General features: G+C 39.7%; 1 long non-coding RNA gene across 1 annotated transcript in view; it reads right to left on the reverse strand.

Moving 5' to 3' along the window:
• The window catches only part of LOC131478343 (uncharacterized), a 42,917-nt gene that overhangs the window by 15,465 nt on the left and 5,852 nt on the right, over positions 1–21,600 (reverse strand). The window contains exon 2 of the long non-coding RNA XR_009244417.1: positions 5,777–5,839. This is a non-coding gene — a long non-coding RNA (uncharacterized LOC131478343). The remainder of the gene's footprint in view (positions 1–5,776; positions 5,840–21,600) is intronic.

Here is a 21,600-nt window from a genome sequence, read left to right on the forward strand (position 1 = left end):
TGAGTGTCAAGGTTTAATCCTCAGCTTCATTTCCTGTTAATGTACATGCCGACATGGAGAAAACTGTGTTCCAAACAATGGGGCCCCTGCTATTCACACAGCACACTCACACTGTGTTTCCTGCTCCTGGCTTCAGTCTGACTCAGCAGGATCACTTCAGTCTTCCTCCCAAATCTCTCAAGTAAGTAACCCCCGCCCACACACACACATGATACAGTACTCTGGCCAATCTGTATGTAGTCTGGGACTGTCCTCTGCAATGTATGAAGCCTACGATGCCTGATCCTCACCTATTAAATGCCAAACACCACCCCAATTATTTTAACAAGGAAAACATTAATTTACTTAGGGTCCAGCACCACCTTTGTTTGAAAACCATTACTATGGAAGCCTTACTGTAACAAACACTATGGATATGAAAACATTATCCAAAAAAATAAGGAAAAAAGGAAATTGCTTTTCAGTTACATTAGACTTGTCAATTTTGTCATCTTGCTCCTCTAAACATACACATGTTTTCTATTTTTAAAAAAATAGAAACCCTCTCCAAAAATGACCTTGCTAATACTCCAAGTGCCATGTAGGAAGTCCACAGTGAAATCAAATGTAGGATTCCATCAACAGGCTACTCGGCCATAGGCACGCCTTGCTCATGGAATTTATGTAGGCGACAGTGCTTTCGTGTTGCTAAAGTTGTTAAGCTTCCACTGTTTCGGGCAGCAACAACACGAGCAAGCTCAGCATTCAGACTGTCCTCAATCAGGACAGCACTGGTATTAGACTCCTCGATGCTAGCACTACTCAGTGGTCTCAAAAATCCTTCATGTACAACAAGATACTCTTTTCAATTTTGCAAACTCGATTCAATAAAGTTTTACATATAATTTTTTCAAAATTCAAATATGTATTCACGTTAAATATTGCCACTTCACAAGTGGTAGGGGAAGGACAAACTCGAGGCTGTTCTGCACCATCAGCACAGGGGTTCAAGCCCTTCCTAGGAGACCCACAGCACGCAGGAGGCTAGAAAGGAACACTGCACTGAAGGTGACCTTTGGCTGTACTTTTACTGGTCCTAATTGGGAAGGAGTTACTGTGGAAGCACACACACAGACATTTGTCTGGTAACCAGGCAGTAAGTATTTCAGGAAGTGCCTCATCCTGTCACGAGCTGGAGGGGAAGACACAGATAATGCTCTCCTTTGTTCCCACTCAGAGCAGGCCTTTCTAACAAAACCGATTCTGGTACTGCCCACATGAGTCAGAATCAAAGCATCAGGATTGTTCGAACTTTTACTAAAGATGCCACTGAAGGTAACTGGTCCAATTTAATATAGCAAAGCATCTATGGTCTAAACACAAATAAAGTAGAAATTAAATTTTATAATCTAATTATAACTTTAATAATGTGAATTATCATGACAGATAACTACATGTCAAGAGTAACTCAAACAGAAAGCTACGCACGCCAAAAGTTCAAGCTGCTATTTCTTAGACATTTCTGTTTTTCAAACAAAATTCCACCAAGGATATAACTGCTCTGGACAATGTTTTTACCAAAACTGTCAACCTTATTGATATGTGACATGTAATACAGATTTTAAAGGCAAAGAAAAGTGACTAGATTACTCAAAATGAAATTACAAATTATGAAGTTCTAATATATAACATTATCTTTCTTTTTTTTTTTTTAAAGATTTATTCATTTTATTACAGCCAGATATACACAGAGGAGGAGAGACAGAGAGGAAGGTCTTCCGTCCGATGGTTCACTCCCCAAGTGAGCCGCAACGGGCCGATGCGCGCTGATCCGAAGCCAGGAGCCAGGAACCTCTTCCGGGTCTCCCACGCGGGTGCAGGGTCCCAATGCGTTGGGCCGTCCTCAACTGCTTTCCCAGGCCACAAGCAGGGAGCTGGATGGGAAGTGGAGCTGCCGGGATCAGAACTGGTGCCCATATGGGATCCTGGGGCTTTCAAGGTGAGGACTTTAGCCGCTAGGCCACGCCGCCGGGCCCAACATTATCTTTCAGTATAATGCCAAGTAGACTATCAACTAAATATTAGGCACACCAAAAAATTCTGTAATATCCAATATAAGGGGGAAAAAAACTTAAGAACTATCCTCTACAATTAGACAAACTTTCTTTTTCCTTAAATATAGGTTTCAAAAAGCTATAATGCATAAGTTACACTTAAAGTTATAACATCCTTGGTCAGCATAGCAAAAGACGAAAATGTTGGCTGTCATAAAATTTTTTTCTCACGAAGATCTTTTATTGTGTGTTAAATATGCAGCACACAGGACTATAGGAATAAATCAACAGCAAGATGAGATACTCTTCGTGTGACTACACTGACAATTTGCCCAAGAAGGTACTGGTTTATCCTTATTATGCAGCCATAACAATTCAAATTTTCACTCTCAAACAGTCTTGGATTAAAATAAATATTATATGAACATCTCTTGCTATCACAGTATTTCAGATTACCAAATTCATGTGTCTCAAGGATTTTATAACACTGTTAACTTGAGAAAGGTATCTGTCCTTACAAAATGATGTGCTTGGGCCCCGCGCAATGGCCTAAGGCTAAAGTCCTCCCCTTGAACGGACCAGGATCCTATACGGACTCCAGTTCTAATCCAGGCGGCACCGCTTCCCATCTAGCTCCCTGCTTGTCGCCTGTGAAAGCAGTCAAGCATGGCCCAAAGCCTTGGGATCCTGCACCTGCATAGGAGACCCAGAAGAACTCTGGGCTCCTGGTGTCAGATTGGCTCAGTACCAGCCACTGCAGCTGCCTGGGGAGTGAATCATTGGATGGAAGATCTTCCACTCTGTCTCTCCTTCTCTCTGTATATCCATCTTCCCAATGTAAATAAATATGTATTTTTAAAAAGTGATCTGCTTAACCCCCTGCCCTTCACATAGATGTGGTGACTTAAATGCATTCACACTCCCATCACCCAAATTCTGTCGTTACCTAATTCATCTGTCTCTAATTTGCCTCAAATATTTAATCAACACCCACAACAGAGGCTTCTCTCTTCAGGTAGCAAGTGTGACTGACAGACTTCAGCTTCACACCAAAGTCACAATCATTCCTTACTCTTAGATATGCTATGTAACCATGCCTAATCTCTTAAAAATAGAATTGGCTATTTTCTTATTCTTTTCAGTCACAGAACAACATGCTTGGCTGTGTAATAAAAATCGTATTTAAGATTGTCTTAATAGTGTAATTCTGATCATTTCTACCAAACTCTAAGCATCAGTCATTTAACCATTCTTCTAACTGCACAAAAACGTGTCTGATTTGGATGACACTGTTGTAAGGAAATCAGTTTTAACCGAACAAGAACCCTGGAAATGATCCCTATTAGTCAAAAGAGCTGATCTACATGTTGGAAAACTCCCAGGCAAACAATCTCCCCAGGGGACAAGTTTTTCTTCTCTATATATTTGCTAAACTATGCAGGATTACAACAAGAATCAAATCAGAAAATCCACTGAAACACAAGTCTGTTCTTTGAGATGACTAACTGCAACTCAAAGCGAATGCACTTCGCAAGGTGAACCCACCAAATTATATTCTCTAAAAGCATACAAGTTAAAAAAAACTAGCTAAAATTACATTATACTATCTACTGTTTCACACTCTAACAAGCTAAGAAAGACTCTTACCCAAGAATAAATTAGCACTAACTCCAACATCACCATTTACCCTAAGCTGTGCTGCAACGGGCAAGTTTCCTTCCACCTATTTCCCTACCCTGAAAGCGAAAGTAGCAGTACTTAACTAGAGGTGAAATCAGCGAACAACCCGGGTCAAAGAGCAGCACTGTGCCTGTGGCCAAGAAATGCCCTGAAGCTCGGCGCCCACAGCTCTGGGCAGACACTGAGGGCGTCAGACCAACACTTCACGCTCTGTGCGTGCACGCACACGCAAACATGTGTGCCCTCAAAGGGAAACATCAGATGACACAGTACTCCACCAATGTTAATAATGTGAGCTGGGTAGATTGTCTCAGCTGCCAACATAGCTCTTATTCAACATCAAAGAAGGAAATTTTTTTTCTTAAAAAGACTATACTGAATATATATAAAACTGAAAGGGAAAATTCCATTTCTAATTTTATCTGTCCTTGCTCATGTCTAGAATAGGAAAGTCAGAGACACATGTGAGAAACACTCCTCTGAATACATCCAAATAGATCCAAGGGAAACACATCGTTAAGGCAAGCACACAAAGATACCAAGGCAATATCCTAATTAAATATTCATATATTCAATATTTCAAAATAAGAAATTTGGGTGTATATACAAAATTTATGATTCTATAGTGAAACCTATCTAAAGAGGCCATTTTCACTATATTTCAATAGCAATTCAACTTGAAATGTACAGTACAGCTTCTCTCTGAAGTGTTAAAACTGTAAGGTACATACTAGTCCACAGCGAGAAAATACAAAATAAAGATCATGTTGTTCACCTGGTACTCCTTTCCCCAAGCAGCTCCTTAACCTACTCATGAAAAGCATTCACAAAGAGAGCTCTAAGAAGTGCACTGTGTCATGAAACAGAGGCAGAACAAAGGAGAAACAACCTTACTTGGCTAAAAATAGAAAGTTGGATATAAAAGAATTAGAAGCTAAAATTGCAGAAACTATATTTCATATTTATAAATATCTGTCCATTTAGTTCCATGAAATAAAATGATATAGTTTTCAATTAAAGATATGAATACATCATTGTGACTTACAAGAATCTGTGTAAGCATGTTATTTTCCAAATATCCATATAAATAGCGACTGAATCTATCAGTCAAGTTTACATCTCAGAGATCCAACTATAAGTTGCTGTTGCATCTGAACTTTGCTAAGAATATTCCAGTAGTTAAACAGATGTGCCACTAAAATAAAGTAACCAAGAGTCCCTTATATATTCTCCAGGAAGTTGGCAATTCAGACCTGTCCTTCAGAAACACAAAGGGTAATGTGGACTGAAGTTGACATGTTCAATCTCTGTTTACAGATGACAGGCAAAATCATTAATCTGTAAGTAACTCCACAATGAGTATGCACACAACCCACATTCTGTCACCACTAACCCTCAGCAAGTAAATTCAAAGCTAAACAAAGCACAACTGAAATTACATCTCCACCATAAATTACAAAAAAATATATCCATGGGCGCGCCAATGAACATACTCTTGCCTTAAAGCTAATACTTTAATTTTCAAGAACCACAAAGAAAAAAATCAAAACTAGTCAGTAACAATGCAGCGTCTAAAAGCAATAAACTCAAAATTAAGTTATAAATAATTTAAAGCATGTCATGAAGATGTATTAATAATTCAACAGATAAATAATTTACTAAATAATCAAATAAATAAATAATGAAATACATAAATAAATCAGCAAATAAATAATTCTGCAAAATAACCTAAACAATAAACCACCCAAACGAATCACAACCTACAAAAGTACAATGATTTTCTCGATTCTGGGAGTTTTAAATAAGCAAATGTACACAAACCAGATCAATCCTTATTAGAATTAGAAATATTTTTCAGTGTTGTTGGTAAAAAGCTTCATTCAATACATAAGATTGCCTTTGCAATGTTTAAAGTCTGTATAGAATTAGTTCTCATAAATTATTAATATAACATATCCTCCTCTATGTATTATATATACTATCTCAGCCAAATACTTTTTCCTTCAAGCAACTGAATCACCAAATATTCTTAACTTAGATTTCTCTGTCAAAGAAATACTTACAGTACAGAAGTGTTACCACGTTCTGAACAGCTTTCCTATCTTCACCAATTCATCAGAAATTTCCTGCAAGAAGAAATAAGAATACATTGAATTATATCATGGCATTTAATTTACTAGTTGACAATGGTTGGTAATTCTACAAAATACTAACAGGAAGTGGATATTACTTGTCATAAACTGTTACAAATTTTTAGAAGTCTTCAGTGAGCCAAGTTTTTTTTTTACATTATTTGAGCATGGATTAACGTACAATCTCCTAAAAATGCTAGACATGTCTTTTCATAAATTAAATAAGAAAATTATAATAAAGGTTGCTTTAGGTTCTTAAAGCATTAATTCTCAAATTCTTACCAAAAGCATTAATTTCTCAAATGACATTATTTTTCACTGATACCTCTTGTAATAAACACAATCACTGAGATCAAATTTACTGCACATTCAGGACTGATTTTATGACACAGCAGGTAACTGCTACCTGCCATGCTGGTATCCCTTACAATGTAAGTTCAAGTTTAGTTGCTCCATTTCTGATTCAGCTTCCTGCTAATGCACTGGGAAAAGCAGCACAATGGACCCATGTGGGAAACCTAAAAGAAGCTCCTGGCTCTAGGTACTGAAGACATTTGGGGAGTGAGCCAATGGATGGAAGACCTCTTTCTCTGTGTCTCTGTCACCGTCTCTCCCTTTCACTCTTTAACTCTTACTTTCAAAGAAATAAATATTTTTTTTAAATTGCTGCATATTAAGAGTGTCCTCATCTGAGATCCTTCACAAAATCTATGATGCTCTAAGGTAGCATCATTGTGCTTGTTTGTGAACCAAATGAATCATTTTTTCTATGTGCTTCTCTGATGTATTTTAATTGAATTTCCAAAACGATATCTTTCTGCATCACCCTTATTATTGGCAAAGTTCTATGTGTTCTTCCCTCAGCTTAATGTAGAAATAAAAAGCCAGAATCAGATGCAGGCAGAGAACAAGTTTTATTTGCAAAGCGCACAACTGAAAAACAAAGGAAGGAAGGAAGGAAAAAAGGAAGGAAGGAAGGGAGGGAGGAAGGAAGGGAGGGAGGAAGGAAGGGAGGGAGGAAGGGGGAGGGAGAGGGATATGAAAGGAAAAATGATTTGGAATGACCAGCTATCTCCAGATTGATTTTCCTTCCCTGAAGAAAGGATATGTCTTCCTTGAATGAGTTTAAATATCTCTACGAAATCAACAAGTCTTGTGATTTTGGATTTAAAGTAGTAAATGATGTTGTATTTTCTGCTACTTAAGGCAATTCTTTTAAATAAATTACTTACTCAAGAATACCTTCTTGTTGTGGCCGGCTAGGCTGGTAACATGGCACGAAGAAGGATGTGGGGATGAGGCACCAACATGGAGACCAGAGATGGTGGAAATGTCTCCCTCTGGCCTCTCTCGAGGCCTGCTTTTATTGCCTCCACTCTTGACCTCTCACCTAGTTCTTGTTTACGCTTTAGCCCACACTCTCAATATTGGATACAGCTGAGTTCCATTAGACCAGGTGCTTTCAGCCCAAAGCCCATTACCTGTAGTGCTCAGTTTAGCGAGTGCTAACCAACTCCTTAGTGCACAACAGGTCCCCTGTTTTTGTTTTAAAGCAGACTTGAATGTGCCTGACTTAGGTTGTGGACTCGCAGGTTATCAGCCTTACCCATCATCAGGAATCTCCATAGCATGATGGAGCCCCTGTCTTAGGATGGTCAGTACCCAGTCCATCTTAACCATCACTGGCTGCCATTCAACGCATTGCCTGCTACAGATGCACAAATCATACTTGCGGAGGCTGGTAGCCCTGTTCCAAGGCTAGGAGTGTCTTTACCTCAGTAGCAATGAGCAGACAGCAGTTCCTGGGCTCAGGGAAACATAGCACTACACAGGTGAAACATACATAAAGCATATGATGGGGAACAAGAGGCCCTGACCATAGGAGTATCTTTAGCTTGGTAGCAACGAGCAGACAGCAGTACCAGGGCTCGAGAAAACCTTTTGCACTTGCGTAGGTGATACACACAAAAAGGCATACAATGGGGTACAAGAGGTCTAAGCCAAATCTCACAGCATCTGCTGTTCCTCTGACAACAAATCAACCCGCAGTTACAACGCAAGCATGCCCACCCGCTCATGTTCATCAGTAAAGTCCTGTTGTGCGCAACTCTGGCAGTCTGTTCCGCGACCTTGGTCACTGTCACCACGGTAGCTGGTGGCGGCGGCTGTTGATGTACTGCTACGATGGTCGCCGTTATGCCAAAGTCTCTTTTTTTCTTTATCAGGCTAACAGAGGTCTCTCCCTCAGTCCCAACAGTCACAGGTAGGATTCAGGGCAGCTGCAGGATAACAGCAGAATCGCACTTGCCATTCCAGCATGTTGTCAGGGTGTACTGGAACTCGGTGTCATTCACTTCAGAGGCGTTTTTTGCTTGTCCCGTAGATCTTCCGATTGAAATGCCATCATCTTGGCCAGTACCCGAGCTTTCACAACACTCAGCAGCAGGAGCTTGCCGGACAAGCCTCTCAGGAATCCACCTGGGACCATGTTCGTCCTTTCCATCCTTTTCCTCTTCATCCTCCTCAGAAGAGGACTGAGAATCTTCTTTGCGCACTTTCTCCCAACTTTGTCTGGTTTGGGGTTCCTTCTTCTTTTTTACCCTGGTTTGCAGCTCTCTCCTCCTTCTAATGGACCATTTTTTATGGCGGGGTTGCCCCACTGCTTGAGGGGATGGCAAAGCACTTTTTGCCAAGCGCCTGAGAAGGAAGGTGACTACAATGAGAGCCAACCATGGGAATACATCGCAGACGGTTTCAAAAAAACTCTGCGAGGCCTTAAGCTTAGTGTCGGTGCCTTGTGACTGGAGCAGATCTCTGATTCCTTTAATTACCTGCACTTTAGCGAGTTCTTGCCCCATGATAAACTTTACTTATGCCCCTGTAAAAATTTCTAAACCTGCCTCTAGATTTCCAGGATCCCTAGATTGTCCCTCGTGCCCCTGAACGGGGAGAAGGTCTGGGGATGAAATTAATTATGCCCCTCCAGAGTTAAACCTGCCTCTGGATTTCCAGGGTCCCTCAGATTGTCCCTTGTACCCCAGAACAGGGAGAAGGTCTGGGGATGAGATTAATTATGCCCCTCCAGAGTTCCAGGGGTCCCTCAGATTGTCCCTCGTGCCCTAGCACAGGGAGAGGGTCTGGGGATGAAATCAATTATGCCCCTGCAAAATTCCTAAATTCTAAACTTACTATCATAGGTCCAGGGGTCCCTCAGATGTCGTTTGTGCTGTGCCCCACGTTGGGCGCCATTTGTTGCGGCGGCTGGTAACATGGCATGAAGAATGATCTGGGGATGAGGCACCGACATGGAGACCAGAGATGGTGGAAATGTCTCCAGTGAGCCAAGTTTAAACTGACAAAGTCCAGTTTCCTTACCAACTTTACCTTACCAACTTTTCTCAGCCTTTTAAGTTAAGCAGTACAAATATTTTGCCTGTTTTATAGCCCAAGAAAACCGAGACTCTGTAAGATTTCCCATATTGCCCACAGTGCCCAAACGGCAGGACAGACTGAGTGTCCAACTTTAGTGGGAAGTCAATGAAATCAGAGCCCTTAAGCTTGGGCCCAATCTAAAAAATACAGAAAATTCTAAAACATGGCATACAGCAGAGTGATGCTTCTCACCAAGGGATGATTTTTGTCCCCTCAAAAGACATCTGGCAATGTCAAGAGCCACTTACATTGTCTTGGCTGTCATACATCCTGTGCCGTATACAACAGAGTCCTACAACCAAGAATTATCTGATCCAATATATTTTTAGTGCTGTGGGTGGAGAATCTTGCGTTAAGAGTAAAAAGACCATTTGTAGATGATTTTCCAAAAAATACGTATTTGACTCAAAAATGTGGAATATTTTTCCCACACATAGTAAAATACCCTGTGTAAAAACTACACATCCTCGGGAGAGTCCGTCTAGAAGAACTCTGTCTTCTGCTCAACATAAACTCTAAAACGGTAGTTAAGCTGCAGCTTGGGTTGTCCACGTTCCTTGTAAAAGTCTTCTTTGCTCCACTTCCAGCCCAGCACCCTGCTGCTGGTGTCTTCGAAAGCAGTGGCTCGTGGGCCAGGAACGTGGGAGCCCACCACTCACCCGACTCCGAGCCTAGACTGACCCAGCCTCAGCCAGAGCGGCAATTTGGGGTGTGAAACAATACACAGACGATCTGTCTGTTTAGCATTCAAATAAATCTTCAAATATACTCGATATGCAACTCAATATATACATACAGATATATAAAATAGTGTACACACATATGCACTTGGTATATGTACATGTAGGACCTTCCTATACAGAGAGAGGGAGAGAGACCATTCACAATTTAAAAGGGCAGAATTAACTAGAATTGTATTGTTTAGCTATGGTTTAAGGAACTCTATCAAGAATTTCATTTGTTCCATATAGTTCATTACTTTCTAATTTTTCCACCATGAACAAATACTTTGCTGATTATTATTTTTGCAAAATTCAATTAGGTGCCATAAAACAGTAGTCAGTTTCATGCTTTAGTTTACCGGTTGCTATTTGTGCAATTTTAAACTGTTTTGGGGAATCTGTAACTGTGCTGTATCTTTTCCAACTGTAGTAAAATACACATACTTCCCTTTAGTTGGTAGTAAGAAGCCAATCTCTCTTTGCTTGACTTCTACTCGACTTACCATCATTCACATATCGCGTTTATCACTTGCGCACAAGTCACTCCTCGCCAGCTGCTGCATCCATCCTTCCTAACAGTCCACCCGACGTACTGATCACTCCGCTCATCTCACTCCATGGAACTAATCATTTGTCCTTCATGTATCTACAGATCCTTCCACTTTATAGATTTCTCAATCTAGCTTTTTCTTAAAAGTTCCATCTTACCATACATGTTTCTGATTACTTGTATGAGGATATTTTTAAAAGTTCAAGGCTAATACACGTTTACATTAACTTCCTACAGTAACCTATGTAACAAACACATCTAACTGAAACTGTATCTTCTATTGTTTATGGAACCTATTTTGCATTATCTTGAATTTTCCAGTTATTACAGATACTAACCCTATTGTCTCATACCTAACACCTACATAACCTTATAATTTAAAATCTTTTCAACTTCTCAACATTTCCTTTGGTGATAAAACTTTCTAAGCCCCTTTTATCAACCTCCCAATTGGAAAAACAGGTGGCTGGCACGCCAGCACTGCAGGCCCTACAGAACTAGCATCCCATATGGGCACTGGTTCATGTCCCAGCTTGCTCCACTTCTGATCCTGCTCCCTTCTTTTTTTTTTAAGATTTATTTATTCTTATTTGAAAGACAGATTTATAGATACAAGGAGAGACAAAGAAAGAAAGAGGTCCTCCAACTGCCGGTTCACTCCCCAGATGGCCACAATGGCAAGAGCCAAGCCTCTAGGTCTCCCGTGTGGGTACAGGTGCCAAAGGACCTGACCCAGTGAGCTGGGTAAAAGTAGAGCAGCTGGGACTAGAACCGGTGCCCATATGGGATGCTGGCAATGCAGGTGGGTGAGTAGCTTGCTAAACCACCATGCTAGTCTGTGCTCCCTTCTAATGGTTTGCCAAGGCAGCAAAGAAATGTCTAAATGCTTAGACCCCTCAACTAATGTTAGGATGGAAATATACAGAGAAGGGAAAAAGTGTGTGATTTCAACCAGACACAACGGTCCCAGGCAGGAGAACATTTGGCCTCCTAATAACAAACTTTGAAATTTAGTTGAACTTACTGCCAATTTGAATTCACTACCAATCCATTCCACGTAAAGAAAAAGGACTCATTGTACCTTCTAAGTTTTTATTCAATATCATAATAAAATTCTGAGTTATTAGCCAGCTCAAGTCTTTTCTGTGGTGAAGAAAGGCAGATTTTTAAAAACAAACTTACAAACATAAACACAATTACATCCAGAAAATGTTTTCATAATTGTAGGTTTTATAAGGCATATCACTCCTTCAAACTTGCTAGTAAGATGTTCTTTTAAAATTTTGTTATATTTCAAGAGTTGATCCGTACAACATATTACATATTGTATTATAGACTAATTAGTAATCATGGTATAGATAACACTTTTTTAGTAATTAAAGATTAACTCTAGTATTAAATCACAAATATTAGCAAGAAAATCAAGTGGAGATAGTTGATGCCTGTTGTCACCTTGTAAAAATATCTACAAAGGTTATATGACATATTTCAAATCCCATATGATTCTGGAAGTTATAATTATTCATAATTATATTTTTGAGTTTAAATTGTATTAAATTAAATCTTCTGACTTTAAATTATCTTTATGAATTTTATAATTAAGCCATTCTTATAAATCATATAAAGCCTTTTAACGAAAAACTAGATCTAATCTAAAATTTTAAATCCTGACTTTTTAAAAATAAAGTCATTAATTTTCAGTCACCTTTCGATTGCATTCACATTATGTATAAAGAGACAGAGGTTATCACTTTTGCATTTAAATTCTCTCTTACAAGAGTAAATAAAAATGATTAACTAAAGGTTATTTAAAGTATTTTAATTTAAGTTCCTGGGTTTTCTAAACTCTATAGTAACTTTTGGTAAATGCTCTTGGTTTAAAAATTATAAACTTTTATATAACTATAGATGAAACTTTAAACCGATATATAATTTGAAACAATTTAAGTTCAAAGACACGAATAATTACAAATTTTAATTGCACTGAATTTAAATTGCCTTATATTCTTTCAAGAACAAAAGTCATATGTCAAGCCCTGTATCCATTTCATTTTACTAGCAATATATTTTATTACATATAAAAACTGATTCTGATTTTCTGGGAAAAAATCATTTGTAATATTACATCCATTCTCTCCTATCAATAACATTTAAAAACCCTCCACAGTTAACTGTAACCTAGTTAGAAAACCTTTAGTTACATGGATAAACAAAAGGCTACAGAGTTGACAACTAAAATCATAAGTGAAGATGGGAACATTATAGTCAACCTTACAGTCGGCAGGTGTTGTGCCAGTGAGCTAAGGTGCCACTGGGGACACGGCCATCCCATTACAGAGTGCCAATTCAAACCCTAAAATTCAGCTCCCTGCTAATCTGCCTGCAAGGCAGAGGATGATGGCTAAGACCTTGAATTTCTGCAACCTACATAGGATATAAGCCGGAGTTCTGGCTCTTTACTTCAGCCCGCACCACCCCTGGCTGTTGTGGCTATCTGGCAATAATTCACATTTTTCAATATTTTAATACAATTTTTAAAAATTATCAATCTTATTTATTTATGTATGTATTATTGAAAAGCCGAGCTACAGAGAAAGAAGCAAAAACAAGAGAGAGATTTGATCTGCTGGTTCATTACCCAAATGGCTACAAGGACTGGAGCTGGGCCAGTCCAAAGCCAGAAGCCCAGAGCTTATTCCCAGTCTCCCACATTGGTACAGTGGTCCAAGGTTTTGGGCCATGCTCTGCTGCTTACCCAGGCCATTAGCAGTGAGCTGGACCGGAAGTGGAGTAGTCAGGACTTAAACTGGTATGGGATGCCAGCATCACAGCTGGCGGTTTAACACGCAACACCAGGGCACCAGACCCTTCAAGACATTTGTACGCCTAGATTTTATATTTTTTTAACTAAAGCATCTTTTAATTCTACTTTCCAACAACTTTTTTAAAGAATTCTAGTACAGCTAAAGAAATTCAAAGCCTAAAATTAGCAAATTTTTTTTCTCAAAACCTATAGTAGTTTCCCACTCACTACAGAATAAAACTCCACCTCTCCCCCGTTTGATCTGCAAAGTCTCCCATGAAACACACTCACGCCACCTACCTACGATGTCCTCCTGTTACGTCATTCACGAGCCCTAAATGTCATTCTCTTAGAGCATGTATCATTCATTTAGTGCACCATGGCTTTCTTGAGTGGATGCTTTAAATCCTTCATGGCACTTAAACAGCTTTGACCTATATGCTGTTGAGATACTAAAAATACAGCTTTCCACAAATTTAGAGATGCCATCAGATTTTAAGACATTTGCCAATTTTAGAGAAGCTAAAATGTGGAAAAGCGTGGCTTATCCACAGGGGAAAAAAAAAAGAGAAAAATCTCCCTTAAAATTCTCTCAATATAGTTTTTTTTTTATTTCTTAGGTCTTTATGTATTGCACTTTAGCTCTTGAGAACAAAAATGCTCTCTTGTTCATGTATATAAAATAGAAACCCCACTAGATTTTAAGACACGCTAGATTTGAGTGTTTTAAAGGACGAGAGGAAGGAAATAACAGTAATAATAACATCTACCTTATGTGTATTATCAGAATAAATTAGGGAATATACATTAAAAGCAATTTGTAAAATGGATCTTATTCAAGTGCAGGATTTTGATATTTTAAAAGATACATTTACTAAAACTTAAATGTCACACTGCAAATCTGTCACTCTTCAATATCAGAAACTACTTTAGGAAACAGAGGAAACTTTTCCCAACTTTGTGAAACCATTCCGTGTCATCACACTCCGTCACCTGGCTCCAGGGGAGCAAAGCAGTCGCCCGGCTCCCCAAGCAAAAGCACCGCTGCTCCCCTCCCTGCTTCCCGACTAGGACCGAACACCACTACGAGCCCTGTGTCAGGTCATCGCCCAAGAATAACACCAAAATATCCAAAGAGCTATGTGCAATTTGCCCGTTCTTATTTCAAATGACTCTAGATTATCAAATAATGTAACATAATTCTGTGTCAGAGTGGGGCATCAACTGAAAAGCTAGGAACTTTTCTTTAGCACCTACATGAAATAACACCTCAAGACATAAGGAGAAGCCAATGAAAATTCCTACACTTTCTATTGTCCAAACTACTGTAATAAGTTAATATTCCCAACCTCCAGGACAGCAACCCCTGAACTTACCTTATACACTCTGAAAACCACAATGAAAACACACTCTCACTCCGGCCCTTCAGTCCCATCTCAGGGTCCTTGCAAACTTGATGCTCCAGCAGCAGCAGGGACCTGACTCAGATTTCACACACACACACACACACACACGCACACACACACACTCACACACACACTCACACACACACACTCACACACACGCACACACACACACTCACACACACACACTCACACACACACACTCGCACACACACACACACACACACGCACACGCACACACACACACACACACACACTCACACACACACTCACATACTCTTTAATTGCCGTGGAGCTTTCACCTGCGTTCATTCATGCCTCCCCTTTCCTAGGAATGCCCCACCTCCTTCTTCGCCATTCTGACCAATCCTTCAGTGCTCAGCTCAAACTTCCTAATCACTAACCGTGGTTCCAAACTAGACCACTGAGTTAGATGCTTCTCCTCTGAATTTCACAAAAACATGCTTCTCTAAGTTATCACATTATCTATTCAAATAACATTTTTTAAAATACCATTTAAAAAATAAACTATGGGAACTGGCACAGTGGTCCAGCGGCTAAAGTCCTCACCTTGAATGCACCAGGATCCCATATGGAAGCTGGTCTAATCCTAGCACCCCTGCTTCCCATCCAGCTCCCTGTCTGTGGCCTGGAAAAACAGTTGAGGACGGCCCAAAGCCTTGAGATCCTGCACCCACATGAGAGACCTGGAGGAAGCTCCTGGCTCCTGGCTTTGGATCAGCGCAGCTCTGGCCGTTGTGGCCACATGGGGAGTGAATCATCAGGTGGAAGATCTTCCTATCTGTCTCTCCTCCTCTCTGTATATCTGACTTTGCAATAAAAATAAAATAAATCTTTAAAAAAAATAAAATAAAATAAATCTTTAAAAAAGAAAACACTCGCCACTGAAGACGGCTTACTACACAAAAACATTATTCTGAATACAGAGACAGGAAAAATACTATACATTAAATTCTTAAAAAGTAAAAGAATCTAACATGTTATTCATAGCAACAGTTTCCTCACTGAGATAAAATCTTTACTCAGCTGCAATATTTGCCTGAAATAAGTCAATCACTTATAACAAAAATGTCACTTTTTTGAAACCTATTTAGTAGAGGAAAATTGGAAGGATTACGGGATTTGGAGTCACTGCAGGCCAAGACATCTGTTCAGAGGGAAAAAAATGTTCAAGACCTCCTGTCAGTGACTTGCCATTCAAATCCACAAAACTTTTCAAACACAGATCCAACTACATTCATCAGTTTAAAAGATATACCTTTATTCATTAAGCATATTTCACACATTTTAATATCATAAAATACCAAAGTTGAAAAGAATCGCCTTAAACATAAGGAATAAGGGCACAATCTGTAAACAGTGTCAACAACTGTTAATTACAGGACTTCTCAACTCTTCGTTTGTGCAATCACTTTCCTTTAAAAGACCTAGTCTGATAAAATAAAAATTCACTATCCACAAAACATTGCAGAAAATTAAATAGTTGTAAGAGTGGAAGAACATGTATTAGTTTTTATTTTGTAAATAGCACTTCCTAATCCCTGAATATCCGCTCTTGATCTCCACATATATTTAATATTCCCTGAACTGCTGTGGTGCAAAGGATTAAGCACTACTTGGTACAACAGCATTCCCTATCAAGTGCCTGGTTCGAATCTCGGCTATTCCACTTCCAATCCAGCTTCCTATTAGTGGACACCGTAGGAGGCAGCAAAAGGCAGCTCAAGTATTTAGATCCCTTCCACCCATGTGGGAGAACCATTTGGGTTTTCAGCTTCGTGGCCTCAACCTGGACTACCCCTGGCAGTTGGGGACATCTGGAGAATGGACCAACAGCTACAAGAGGTGTGCGCACATCATCACAACTTTATCTTTCACATAGAAAAGCCACTTTAAAAAAATTTAATACTCCTAAACTAAAGCAAATGATCAATTACAATTACAGGTGTTGGAGGTTTGGGAGATACAAAGACACTCCTGATATTATTTATAATAACCATTTGCATGGCATAAAATTTCAGACATTTTATATAAGTCATTCAAAATCTCCAGAGGCAGTTCTCAGTGAGCATATGGAAACCCAACAAAGTCACAGCATTCTTCCAAGCTGTGCAACCAGTACACTCAGGTAAAATACAGCTCGGCCATTTCTGCCACTTGAGCATCTTTCATTAAGTATCCTCCCTCGCTTTCTCTGGACAAACAACCTCTAGCTGAATTTCAAGCTAAAAATAAAACAGAAAATCAAGGTTTTTTTTTTAATTTGTTTTTTAAACCTAGTATAAGTCAATCACTAGCTAATATTTTAAATACTGGGGCCCAGCGCAAAGGCTCAGTGGCTAAGCCCTCACCTTGCAAGCACAGGGATCCCATATGGATGCCAGTTCATGTAACTCTGCCTTTCAAATAAGCAAATAAATAAATCTTAAAAAACAAACAAAAAAAGAGCAATGCCCAATGATATTTCTATTTACTAACAATAAATATATATTTTTAAGAATTATGTGGGCCCGGCGGCATGGCCTAGCGGCTAAAATCCTCGCCTTGAAAGCCCCAGGATCCCATATGGGCACCAGTTCTGATCCCGGCAGCTCCACTTCCCATCCAGCTCCCTGCTTGTGGCCTGGGAAAGCAGTTGAGGACGGCCCAATGCATTGGGACCCTGCACCCGCGTGGGAGACCCGGAAGAGGTTTCTGGCTCCTGGCATCGGATTGGCGCGCACCGGCCCGTTGCGGCTCACTTGGGGAGTGAAAACATCGGATGGAAGATCTTCTTCTCTGTCTCTCCTCCTCTCTGTATATCCGGCTTTCCAATAATAATAATAAAATCTTTAAAAAAAAAAATTATGTGAAGTTAGAATTTTGCTGGAAGCCTTCAGCATGTAGCTGGCATGGTGGCACAGCAAGCTAATCATCTACCCTGTGTCCCCTGTATCCCATGTGGTCACTGGTTTGGGTCCTGGTTGCTCCACTTTCTTTTCTTTTTTTTTTTCTTCTTTTATTCTTATTATTATCATTTTATGATACAGTTCCATAGGCACTGGGAACTTCCCCCTTGTCCCCTTCCCAAATTCCCTCCCGCGCCACTGAGTTCCTCTCTATTATTACTATAGTATAGTTCTTCATAAACAATCATATGTCCATATGTCCATCATTACGGGCATGGACAATGACAGAGAGTCCAGTATCCTATTGTCCAGATATAGTAAACAATTTCTTCGGGAGTCCATCTTTGATCCGGAAGTAAAGATGCATACTGCATTTTATACTCATATCTGGATATCACAGTCTCCATTACACAGTTACTATACATCCCCTTATATGAAAAGCCACAACACAAAATCAACAACAGGAAGAAAAGTAATTTTTTACAATGCCATGAAGTTAAACAACAAGCTGCTGAACGTGATAGTCTCCATGACACAGTTACCGTACATCTCCTTAAATGAAAATCCATGAAGCAAAATCAACAACAGGAAGAAAGAAGAAATTAAAAACACCATGAAATTAAGTAACATGTTGGGCCCGGCGGCGTGGCCTAGTGGCTAAGGTCCTTGCCTTGAACGCCCTGGGATCCCATGTGGGTGCCGGTTCTGGTCCCAGCGGCTCCACTTCCCATCCAGCTCCCTTCTTGTGGCCTGGGAAGACAGGCGAGGACGGCCCAATGCCTTGGGACCCTGCACCCACGTGGGAGACCCAGAAGAGGTTCCTGGTTCCTGGCTTCAGATCAGCGCAGCACTGGCCATTGTGGCTCACTTGGGGAGTGAATCATCGGACGGAAGATCTTCCTCTCTGTCCCTCCTCTCTGTATATCTGACTTTGTAATAAAAATAAATAAATCTTTTTAAAAAAAGAAATTAAATAACATGCTACTGAATGACTATTGTGTCACTGAAGAAATGAAAATCAAGAACCTTCTTGAAGAAAATGATGCTACTGTTTGATCTATGAGTCAGTGAAAAATTTAATGAGAGTTTTGAAGAGATGAAACTAAAAAAAAAAAAAATCAAGATCCATGATATAGTTTCTGCTGATCTTTGTTAGTGAGATATGTCTCCTATAGACAACAAATAGATGGGATTTGTTTACTAATCTATGACGATTGATGAGTGTCAGTCACTTACATTTAGGGTTAATATGAATGGGTGGTAATTTGATCCTGTCGTTTCAGCAATGGGTTGTTCATTGATTTAGTCTTCTGTTGTTATTTTACTGGGATGTTCTTCATATTTACCTTTATTTTTGGTGGGTGCTATTTCTCTTCTCTGTCAAGAGAAGATCTTTAAGTATCATTTGTAGGGCAGTTATGGGAGAGGCATATTCTTTTAACTTTTCTTTACTGTGGAAGAATTTTATTTCATTTTCAAAGACAAAGGAAAACTTTACTGGGTATCTTATCCTGGGCTGACAACATTTGCTTTTAGAATCTGGAATATGTCACTCCAATTCCTTCTGGCCTGTAGAGTGTCCTGCAAGAAGTCTCCTGTGAGTTTGCCTGCCATTCCTCTATTTCAGTTTATTTTTTTCATGTGTACATTTAAGGATCTTTTCCTTATGTTCAATTGAACAGAATTTGATTATCATGTGTCGTGGTGAAAATTGCTTTTGGTTAACCCTGTTGGGAGTTCTGTACCCCTCCTGGATCTTGTTTCCCAATTCTTTCTCAAGATTAGGGAAGTTTTTCCTTATTATTTCATTAAATATCTTTTTAAAACCAGTATCTCTTTCTGCACCTTCTGGGACTCCCATAATTCTTGTATCTGGCTTTTTAATAGTGTTTTTCAATTCTTGAATATTTTTGTTTGTTTGTTTTTTAGCTTTATCCAGCTCTGCTTCCAGCTAGTCAATTATAGCTACTGGGATTTCTCAGTCTCTCTAATTATGAGAATCAATTACTTACAATAAATGACTTCACTAGGGAGATCCCATGAGCACCAGTTAGCATCCTAGATGCTCTGCTTCAGATCCAGCTCCCTGCTAATACAGCTGGGGAAACAGCAGAGACAGCCAAGATCTTGTGGTCCACTTTCCTATGTGAAGACCTGGATGGCATTCCTGGACCTGACTTAGACCTGGTCCAGGCATGGCTGGTGTGGCCATTTTGGGATTGAGGAAGTGATTGGAAGAACTCTGCCCATCTCTAACTCTGCCTTTCAAATAAATAAATAAATAAATGCATTTAAAAGCATTCTTTGGCTAAATAAGATATTGGCAGACATACTGGCTAATGTTTCTCCATTTGTTTAAACATGTCCTTACCCTATTTCACCATCTTGATTCCTCCCTGGTTACTCCACTTTCTTTTTTTTTAAAATTTATTTATTATTTTTAATTCATTAATTACATTGTATTATGTGACACAATTTCATAGGTACTTGGATTCTCCCCACTCTTACCCAAACCCTCCCACCATGGTGGATTCCTCCACCTTGTTGCATAACCACAGTTCAAGTTCAGTTGAGATCCCCCCATTGCAAGCATATATCAAACATAGAGTCCATCATCTTATTGTCCAGTCAAGTTCAATGGCTTCTTAGGTATACCCTCTCTGGTCTGAAGACAGAGCCAGCAGAGTATCATCCTGATCAATTAAAAGCTCCAACATACCATCAGCAAAAATTTACATCATTATGGAATTAATTGACATAGTAATGAGTAACCAATATGGTAAAAGTAAATGCGAGTTCTTAACCACCTTCTGTGACCATCTCATTACTTTCAATCGAGCTCCCTGATTATGGCATGGGAAAGTGGCAGGGGATGGTTCAAGTCCTTGGACCCCTACAGACCCAGAAGAAACTCCTGGCTCTTGCTCTGGATTAGCCCAGCTCTGGCCACTGTGACCATTTAGGGAGTGAACCAGCACACAGAAGATCCTCTCTATTTCTTACACTCTCTCCTTAAGATCTGCCTCTCAAAATATAAATACATCTTTAAAGAAGAGCATTCATCATAAATTCTAGAGTCAATAAGAGAAAACACACATATTTATATTTTAAAATTCATACTGAAAATGTCTTCATTTTAGAGAAAGAATTTTAGGCTGCCCATTTTCTCCCCGGCACATTGAGACATCACAGTGCTGTTTTCTGGTTCTTACTTCTGCTCCTGAGCAGTCTGTCTCAGCCACCTTCACAGTGAACTTTCATCCTCCCGCAACTCCTACGACATTCTCTTTGCTGCTGGTACTCTCCACTTGACTAGGTCATGTCTACATGTACACTGCAACTAGGCCATTTCCTTGCGATTCTCTCAGTTTCCAAATTCAGCTCTTGTCTCATCAAACACTGACTCCAATCTCCTATTCTCTCTTTAAAAACTAATTAAATACATAATATATGTATTTCTTTTTGTCCCATTTCCTTATCTTTGATACATTCTGGATCATTTCTTGCATATCCAGTTCACTAATTCTCTCTCTAGTAGCAGTCTAAAGCGCTGATAATCATATCCACTGCGTTCTTTTTTTTTTTTTTTCATCCTAATGATTGTGTTTTTCACTCTTCATTTTGTTCAGGTATTTATCAAGTCTACAACCATTTTCCATCTTCTTTAAAAATATTTTTTATTTGAAAAGTAAAGAGAGGGAAAGAAAGAGAGCAGGTGAAAATTAGAGAGAGAAAGGGAGAGACAGAGAGCAAGAGAACTTCCATCCCCTCATTCACTCAGTAAGGGGGGAGGGGCAGATGCACCTGGGAAAGTAGAGGGGGCTGGCCCAGGTGTTTGGGTCCCTACACCCACAGGGGAGACCTGGATGAAGCTTCTGGCTCCTGGCTTTGGACTGATCCAGTCCAGGCTGCTGCAGCCATCTAGGAGGTAAATCA

Source organism: Ochotona princeps, chromosome 30, assembly GCF_030435755.1.
Source record: "Ochotona princeps isolate mOchPri1 chromosome 30, mOchPri1.hap1, whole genome shotgun sequence".
Classification (NCBI taxonomy): Eukaryota; Metazoa; Chordata; class Mammalia; order Lagomorpha; family Ochotonidae; genus Ochotona; species Ochotona princeps.